Source organism: Etheostoma spectabile, chromosome 15 (genome assembly GCF_008692095.1).
Source record: "Etheostoma spectabile isolate EspeVRDwgs_2016 chromosome 15, UIUC_Espe_1.0, whole genome shotgun sequence".
Lineage (NCBI taxonomy): Eukaryota > Metazoa > Chordata > Actinopteri > Perciformes > Percidae > Etheostoma > Etheostoma spectabile.
The window spans coordinates 1,795,331-1,804,958 of record NC_045747.1 but is presented as its reverse complement, the minus strand read 5'-3'; the positions used below and the strand labels follow the sequence as shown (position 1 = coordinate 1,804,958).

Sequence of the window (9,628 nt, the reverse complement as noted above, 5' to 3'; positions counted from 1 at the left end):
ACCTCAAAATACAATTATGAACCTGCAAATGAGCATAATATGGGCGCTTTAAAGGCTGCATTACAATAAAGCGATGTCATTTTCTGAACTCACCAGACTGTTGACCAATAGTCAGCAGGGCTGCCAACTTTTCCCAAAACCTTGGAGTGAGATTTGGGGGGGCAACCCATATTTTGGCCACGTACAAAGCAATTTTTTTGGGGTCTTTATCCTTCAGGGTTTAAATTGTGATTTGTGATATGTGGGGGGGTGGTTCTCCTAGGGGGTCTGGGTATGCCCCCCCAGGAAAAAAAATGAAAAATAACCATTAAAGGGCACTTTCTGGAGAGTTTTTTTGCAAAAAAATGGAGAAATCAGTCTTACATGATATGTGCAAAACTGTAGGGTTAAGAACCTTTGCATTTGTAGTATCAACAGTATACGGCATTCAGCATTTACATATATACATTATTAACTTCTTATGATATAAGAACTGACCCAGACAACGTGCCAAACATAATGAACCACATGAAGAGACAGTAGCAAATCTCATCAACAGCTGAGAAGATTTGGTCTGTGGGGAACAGGTCCAGGGGTCCCTGGTGTTGGACAAGGGACCCAAGTTAAATTAATGTTGAGGGATCAACTAAGACCACTAAATTCTAAAGATAAGAACCACTGATCTACTAAATTCTTATCCTTTAACCTTTGTGCCAAGGTTCAGTAATGTTTGGCCCTCATCCTCTGGGCCCCACTTACTGGATTTACTTTTTGGGGAAAAAAAGACTATTGTTTCATTTCATAAACATCAAATTAATTATTTACAGTTCATTTAGAGATGCACCGAGTTAGAAAGCACAATAGTGGCCCAATGTTGCAGTATAGTATATATAGTATAGTGTATATATGTAGTATATATAGTATAGTAATATAGTATAGCTCATGTGGTTTCACCAGATTTCTGCCCATGTTACAACTTTGTGCACATTCAAAATATAACTCCTCCCATCTGTTGGCCAGATTTGGAGAGTTTTAATATGTCTGCTGTGCTGTCATTGTACGCTAATATGGTGGATCTCATTCAGACCGTCTGACAGACACAGACGCCCATTCGGGTCTCTGGTCTCTGACAAAGTTTAGAGGAGGCTGTACGCTGCGCATATCGGAGGACTACACGGATCAACGCGTCACTGTCCACAGCAGCAGTCTCCACTAACTGAACTGAAGTTGCTACGCACCAGCCGCGCTGCTCCCCTCTATTGTTACGAGAGAGTGGACACGAAGCGACGGACGGGTCTGTGATACTCAGAGCTCATACCTAAAGCCGGAAATGGGATGGATCGTAAAAAAAATGTTCTCAGTTTGCGACAATTCGAAACTTTCACAGACAGGGAGCGCTCTTGAACCCCCTCACTTCTCTGAAAGCACAACTAGTGGCTAACAGATAAATCTATAGATAAACTCATCTATCAGAAATTTGACCGACCGGGGTGACACTTCACGTGATAAATCGGGGGTGTGGCGTGTGAGCGTGTGAAACCAGTCAAATGCGTGTGTCTCACGGCAAATGCGTGAGAGTTGGCAGCCCTGAGTCAGCGCTACAATATCGTTGCAGTATCGATATCGAGGTATTTGGTCAAAATTAGTGTGTAATGTAAGCTGAAGTTCTGAGTTTTTGTTGTTCCTTCACGGAATTGTTGTAACACAATTGTTGTATACAGCTTGTCTGTACACTGCTTAAATAGCAAACCCCAGCACTGAACAGCAAATAGTCCAACACAGACAATAGGTCCATCCAGTTTTTGCAAAGTAAGTCCACCCCAAACATATTTGAAATATTGGTCCGAACTTGGCCTGACGCCGTCGGGTCCCGTCAGGTCAGGTGTCCACACCGTCACAACACAGAACTGCAGTACTTAACCAAGGTTTTTAAGCTGCATAACTCATACTGTACCTCTATCATAGTTTATTTTCCAAAACCATGATCTTTCCCTAACGTTAACCAAGCTATAGTGTGGAGAGCAAGACTTTTAAAAACTGTGTTTACGTCCTCTGCTGTTAACACAGTTGTGGAGCCATTTTTGTCCCCCGTCCCCATTTTAATAAGCTTTCAACTTTTGGCCAGCAAATCATTAATTAACCTCCCATTTAAGTAAATGTCTTGTGGTCCCAGTGTAATTTTGCATCAAGGTACCACTGCTCTCAGCTCTGAGGCTATTTTTACAGCTGTAATTTGGAATGTTGTTAGAGAAACTGTGTTGCTTTGAAACTTGTAAATGACAATGTTGACTGTCGGATGTCTTTTTAAGCTCGCACAGCGAATTAGAATGCACATCCTGCTGATTGCCCTTCAATTTGATGCAATTCTCTTGTGTAGTTGGAGTTGCCTTTCCGTTTGATATGTAGTCGTTTCAAAGGTCTTTTCTTTATGTGGTCACTGTCATGTTCACCCTCCACATACTGTTATTTACTTTAAATGCTAATGAACACCTCAGCAGCATTTGAAAATCCCAATCTTTACATGGGCTTCTACGTAACTGCCATGTATTCGAGTTAAACAGGAAAGAAAAAAGTTTTGGTAGAATTTGATCCAAGGTCTTTAGGCGGACACGCAAGGCTTCAGGGGTGGCTGGCTTAACCAATCGGCTCTCTCTGGGCACAAGCATTACCCCCCCCTCCCGTGTTACACCCTGCAGGAGTTTCTGTCATCAAGAAGACCATTCGGTCATATCCGTTTTAGCACCACACTGTTTTCAATATAATCACAAACATCAACATTTCTCCCACGTCTTCTTGCTAACTGACATGGAAACGTCGACAGCGTCAATCGAATTGTTTGTGCTGTTGATGGATGGAGTCACGAAACATGCAGTTCACACAGACAGACACCTTAAACCTCCACCTCACCCCTTACCACACATCAGTGACAGCTCTCTATGTTTAAACCTAGCTTTGTATACACACAGGGTTGCACCTGACCCAATTCTATATGTGAATAGTCTGTTCCTGCACGGAGAGGAACAGCATATCCCGTGCCCCGGAGCAACGCCCAGGGATGGGAATGTGCTGCTTCCGATTCCGGCATCATGATGCTCAGTGTCGGAGGCCTGATAACATTAGACCCTCTGCTGAGGACCCTTATAGGATCAGTAAGTCGCTATGTCTTCTGGCACATTCTCACAAGTAATTCACACAGTAGCGAGTGTAACTCACCCACTTTTCCATCACAAGGTTGGAGGGGAGCATGATTAAATGTAAATGTAATAGCACGGCATGATTTACAGCGTGAGGATTTCATTTTAATAACGCTTAAGGGACATACATTAACCCCTGATGTGTTTTGTGTTCATTACCATTACTTCAAAAGCTCTTTTTTTCCTGTCCCATTTTGGAATAAAACCGTTTTTTAAATGTATTTTAGTTTGAACCCTTTTGGCGATTAGGAACAAAAAAGAAATCACATTTTTATTTTGAGGTGAATTTTCAGTGATGTGCAGCAGGTTATGAACAAGCTCTGTTTGGCTTTTCGGCCCTGCAGTGGAAACTAGGTTATCGTCCCTGATGCCCCGCAGCAAAGCAGAGAGGGAGCAACACGCCTGCTGCCTATAGTAATATCAACATGCTGTCTAGTATCAGGACTTAGAGAGCGTAATTGTGCACAGTGCACATTTTACCAGTAACGTACAGTCGATTCTTGAACTTGTTCAAGTTCTCTAAGCAAAAAAGAGAGAGCATATGCGGTCATCTACCGTGCCTCACATTAGATGAGATAGTAATATGACTTCCTGACTGGAATTTGTTATGAATTAATAACATGAGCACCTCTTGTCTGCCCTTTCGTTCTGCCAAACCTATCAAGATGCTGTTGAGCATGACTGAGTGGTGATGCGGTATGCCTTCTGTGTAACAAACTATCTGCATGTCTTCTGAATACTGAAGAAAAACATTTTCTGCCCGAGTCTGCTTCACCCACTCAGCCTCTCGCTGTCAAACAGGAATGTCATCACAAGGGACGGGTCATTTCTGCCGTCTTGGTGTTGCTGCATTGACCTTCACGCTACTGTATACGCTGGCGATTTACCAATTTAATCTCTTCTGTTTCTTGTGGTTTGTTTTTTTCTGTGTTCCTTTTGATAAGAGAACTGAGGCCCTTAAATGCAAATGTGTGTATACGGTCAGCAATACAAGATGCGTATATCAAAGCATACGCATCCTTTCAGCTCACTGGAGGAATATGGGCGCAGCTTCTCGGAGCCTCGGTGCCCCGTGGCATGATGGGGCCTCGAAGTCTCGGCTCAAAGCTCGGCATGATTTTATTTCAAGTTATATAAGAGCCGCGGCAGGATTGATCGCAGGTGTGAGACAGATTGGTGTATGTCTGTGTTAGTTTGAGTTCCTGTGTGGGCAGTGGGGAAGTGGCAGCAGGACATATGTTGAGATGAAGGGGGGGGAATAGAGCGCTGTGTGGGTGTCTGTGTGTGTTTGTGTGTGGCTTTCTCGAATACTTGTGTGTGTTTGTAAGTGTAGCAGGACGTATAAATGCGTGTGTGTGTGTGTGTGTGTGTGTATGTGTGTGTGTGTGTGTGTGTGTGTGTGTGTGTGTGTGTGTGTGTGTGTGTGTGTGTGTGTGTGTGTGTGTGTGTGTGTGTGTGTGTGTGTGTGTGTGTGTGCGCGCGCGTGCGTGCACTCTATACCGGCAGTGAGCGTCGTTCTCTTTTTGTTCCCCACTAATGGCATCCTTAGCAGGGCTGTTACGATGGAAACCACGTTGCCACGGAAACGCAGCCTGTCTCTGTGAATTAGAAGTATTTCACTCCCTCTCTTAGCCTCTCTCAGCCTCTCTCTCTCCCTCTCTCACTTTTTCTCTTCCCCCTGTCACCGCCGCTGTCCTCTTTCCCCGTTCGTCTCTCCTTCTGTCTCTTCATCTCTGTTTCTCTTCTCCACCTGTCTCCCCCTAAAACTGTCGGGGCAGCAGCTGACTCCTGGAGAAAGGTGTGCATGAACATGAAAAGAGCGAGGGACAGACTGACAAGGGAAGGAGGGAGAGTGAGCATGAAAAGAGGAGTGGAAGTGGATTTTTTTTTTTTTTTGGGTGAGGTAAAAACTCTGAGCGTGAAGGAAAGGTGGGTGGAGGGACAGAAAGAGGGATGTGATGAAAGGGTTTGGGGATGGGAAAGAGGAGAATTTAAGTGTGGCAAATGTTTGTGTAACGGAACACGGAGCAGTAACGCACAGAGAGGCCAAAAGTATGTGGACATGTCATCCCGAAGCCAAGGGCTTTAACAAGTGGATACCTGGCAAGTGTAGCATCAGTCGTTGTTTCTTTGCTCCAATATAATGCATTAACATTGTGTTACCTACAAACATGGAGGGTGTTATCCCACCACCACTTGCCAACAATTTGCCACACTGTGTGCATTTAAATTGCAAATGTAATTCATTCACATAATTTAACTAATTAAGATCTTTTCTGTTTTACACTGCACTGTAACTTTTATTCCTGGAGGCTATTTCATACCTGTCTTATTCCATTTTAGCTGTTTTTTACATACTCTTTAATTGTTTTTAACTGCTCTTTAATGGTTTGTGTAAAGCACTTTGAATTGCCCTTGTTGCTAAAATACGCTATACAAATAAAGCTGCCTTGCCTTTACATATCATGACATATGGGTCCAGTGAAGAGAGAATTTCTGCCCTTTGCATTGCAAGGCACCAACAGGCGAATCAGGAAGGGTTGAGTTTCAGGAAGGCTGAGTTTTAAAATCGGGATGGAAAGGGAAATTTGACTGATTGCTTTAAAATCTTGAACTTACTTAACCCCTAACAATTTTGCGCGGCTTTCTGCTAAATTATATCATGAAAATGGCCTTTTCAGCGTTGATAAGGTTAACTGCACATCTGCACAAATAACTCTCCCGACCAATTTGGTGCCCTAGGAAAGATTTCGGCTGGTGGCCCGGGCACTACTGTCAATTCCACCACCAATCATTGTTTTCATACACTCACACAGAAACTGCACAGCCTCTGTCTTTGAGGTCGTTTCTATTTTGGAAGCATTACCAAACACTCCTGACGAAGGTCCAGAGGGACCGAAACATTAGTGACATCAAGAAACTGTGATGCTGAACAAGAGCAGGGCTGTTTTCCCAAGACTTATTTTAGAAAAGAACACCAAAAAAAGGTATTAAAGAAGAAGCGACATCAGATAAATTACAAAGAAAATATCAAGAAGGTATTGCACAAAATCCAGATACAGAGTATTTCACAAAAAAAACTATATTACAGAAACGTGCAGTCTTCACAATGTAGCTGAACAAAATTTCCATGAGGATGGTACCGTGTAAACAAACTGTTCTTACCACTTTTTTACAGTTTTCAGCAGTGATCCAGAATGAATCTCTGCGCAATTTAGCCGACAGTGTTTTTCTTTCTTTTTTTTAATTTTTGGTGGGGATTTTTTTTGCAGAAAATTCGGCAGACTTCTGCGTGCGCAGATTTAGGCTACATTTATATTGCTGTGTTTTGTTTTAAAAAAACGAAAATATTTTGCTACGTTTTACCCCTCGCATTCACACCGCTCTTTTCTCACCACGTTTCAGAGCCACAAAATCAGAGACATTTGAAAACACTTTTGACCCCGTTTTGCTTCGGAATCTCCGGGGTGGTCTTACCGTCTCAACACCGACACTGATTGGGTCATGACGTGTCATTCTCTGAGACTAAGCTACTAACGTTACTATGGCAACTTCCACCAACGGGCGGAGTATACATGCGGTATTCTGTTTACACCGACACGCGCATACCCAGTATACCAGAATGTTCATGACATGTGCGGATTGGGCGTGTTTGTTTAAAAGGTGATTGGTTCTTCTTCTGGAGCTAAAAACAATTGCGTGCATGGAAATGCATGCTTGTGTATCATCACGCAAACAAAAACTGAGACCCACGTGTAAAAACATTGCTCCGCGGTGCAGCTAGTGGTAAACTCCACAGGGTACCTTTAAGATTTCCCTTAGTTGGAATAAAGGGCCCAAGCCATGACAAACCAGACCATATAGTGTATAATGTCATGCTCAAGTTAAAAGAAGACAGACTTTTAGAGAGCATAGATAAAATATTCAAACGAAAAAAGGCTCGATTAGAACAGAGTGTGGAGATAGAGACGGAATTAAAGGAGACCGAGAGTTTGAGTCCTGTTCCACATATGGAGGGAATATAAAATAGGGTGAGAAAACGGAGAGAAAAAGGAGGGGGGGCGAGAGAGAGAAAGATTGATTATGTTCTTCTAAGTGCTTTCGGCATTATTGGAACTGTACTGTCGTCCCAAACCAGGCAATTTACATTGCAGGGAGAGTGATTGAGATGGGGGGGGGGAGAAGTGGGCTGAGAGAGAGATAGCGGGAAAGAGTGAGAGAAGGAGATGAAAGCAGGGCGGGAGGGCAAGGGGACGAAGGGGTGGGCTGGCAGGGAGACAGAGAGGGAGAATGAGGGTCTGGAGGGAGGACGTGGAGATGGATAGAATAACTGGGTTCAAAAGTAGGACAGAGGGAGAGATGGCAAGAGACAAAGGGAAAAAGCGTGCGAGAGGGAAAGAGCATTCAGGGTTGAGAAGACTCGCCAAATAGAAAAAATCAACACGCTAAACTCTTCTTTATAAATTCCAGCTGGGCGCTGTGCATAATAATCCATTTGGAGGATAATAACTTTAGAAATTCCACTTTAAATATTCATGCTTAATGCTGAATCGTCAGGACAAAAATCAATTTGGGGTATAATAATAGTCCAATCAGGAACAGGAGGAAAAGATAACACAGGGGAGTGAGAGACAGAGCGTAACTTGAAAGAGAATGGACAGATTGGGTTTTGATAAAGTTCAGATAAAAAAAGGGGAACGGTGTCGGCCGTCACACCAGCAGAGACGGAGGGAAGACGTTTTAAGGACACACAGGTAAAGAAGATTGAGCGTGGGAAAAGAGGGAGTGTGTGTGTGTGTGTGTGTGTGTGTGTGTGTGTTGTGTATTTGTGTGTGTGTGTGTGTTTGTTGTGGTGTGTGTGTGTGTGTGTGTGTGTGTGTGCTGAGCATAACAACGTACAAAAGAGGGAGCTGATGAAAGTGAGGGATGCGAGTGACGCATGTGCAGGACAAGTGCAGATGGGAGGAAGGGAGACGATGTGAAGCGACAAAGCTGGAGGAACAAATGTGTGATCAGAGGAAAAAGAAAGCATGCAAACTTAATCAAGGTTTGGAGCGTTTTGTCGTCTCGCCTTCTTTCACTCCCAGGTCCCCCTGGCATCTGACTTTTTCTTTTTCTTCTTCTTCCCTCTTCACCCTGCCTCCCTTCTTGTCCCTCCGTCCTTCTACGTTCCGTACCTGCTCCTATTGACGCTAGTGACCCCCCCCCCCCCCGCAGCCCTATAGAATGCACAAGCCAGACAAATACAGCAAACATTAAGTCACGTTTCACGCTGAGCGCATTACTCGGAGGAGGACAGCGTGAAGGCCTGATGGAAACGAAATGCCAATGATGAAGCACCTGCCTCTTTCCGTCTAATGAGAATCCCGGTCAGGTAATAATTTAATATCGCAGAGCGGGAAGAGGCAGAGGTGGAGCCTGGATGCTTTGCATCAGGCCGGGGATTTTTCCCGTTGTTTCGGGTTAAAGGTTTTCTGTAGGCACGAGAATTCCATTGATTTCTATGTAATCCCTGTTTTCCTCACGGCACCTATCATTACATTACATGTCAGGTAGCTGACGCTTTTATCTAACTTCCAATTAAGTGCTTTCAACCTTAAAGCAACAAACTCTGGACAGCAAGAACTAAATGCAAGTACATACACTTAGGAGCCATATGAAAGTGAACTGTAGTTTTTTTTGCTTTGTGCATTCGGAGGAGATGTGTTTTTAGCTTGAGGCGGAAGGTGTGCAGGCTTTCGGCTGTCCTCATGTCATTGGGGAGATCGTTTCACCAGTTAGGAGCCAGAACAGCAGACAGTGAATTTAAAGAAGTCTTCAGAGCAAAACATACTTTAAAATTCTGCAGTCAAAGTACTTGTGTGGGAAAATGGCTGTGAGTGTATGTTAAGTATTATTATAGGCTAATATGACATTATTAGTTCATACTAATGCAATGTGTATAGTATAAGTATATATTATTATATATAAGTATATATTACTGTCGTAGCGTAACTGTGTTTGGATGTATTTTTCTATACAGTTGAGTAGTTTTGCCTCCAGTGGCAGGCTGAAGTCTGTATCCCCTGTGTGACATTAAGCATTTGTCAGTCCTCCTGTGCTGTGTATGTCCATCACGTCCTGGCTGGTTAGTTTCAGCTTAAAGCCATAAATAGATGTGCAGTTCTTTGGTCAGTGCAGCTGCACTTTGGACACAGGCCTTTTGGCCTCTTTGAAGCTCCGTGAGTTGTCTCATCAACTCGTATATCAAAGTGCACATTTGCAGACCTCTTTCATAGCTGACCAGTGCTGCTAATTGGCATTGAATGTATTGGGACCTCACTTAGTAGCAGTGTTTGTAAAATATGATTATTTTAATCTGGTGTTTTCTCTGTAACCCCTTTTAAAGCTTTAGTGGGTAACTTTTTCGTGTTAATGAACGGCTGTTACATTCAAGCCATTGCCAAATGAGTTGC

General features: G+C 43.4%; 1 protein-coding gene and 2 long non-coding RNA genes across 4 annotated transcripts in view; 2 read left to right on the top strand and 1 right to left on the bottom strand.

The window, feature by feature from the left end:
- The window catches only part of LOC116703576 (uncharacterized), a 22,729-nt gene extending 15,958 nt beyond the window's left edge, over positions 1–6,771 (bottom strand). The window contains exons 1-3 of the long non-coding RNA XR_004335460.1: positions 6,666–6,771; positions 4,859–4,863; positions 319–321 (exon numbers count right to left, since the gene is read on the bottom strand). This is a non-coding gene — a long non-coding RNA (uncharacterized LOC116703576). The remainder of the gene's footprint in view (positions 1–318; positions 322–4,858; positions 4,864–6,665) is intronic.
- The window catches only part of grin2ba (glutamate receptor, ionotropic, N-methyl D-aspartate 2B, genome duplicate a), a 150,456-nt gene that overhangs the window by 55,616 nt on the left and 85,212 nt on the right, over positions 1–9,628 (top strand). The window lies entirely within an intron of this gene.
- The window catches only part of LOC116703577 (uncharacterized), a 15,644-nt gene continuing 10,446 nt past the window's right edge, over positions 4,431–9,628 (top strand). The window contains exons 1-2 of the long non-coding RNA XR_004335461.1: positions 4,431–4,443; positions 5,202–5,203. This is a non-coding gene — a long non-coding RNA (uncharacterized LOC116703577). The remainder of the gene's footprint in view (positions 4,444–5,201; positions 5,204–9,628) is intronic.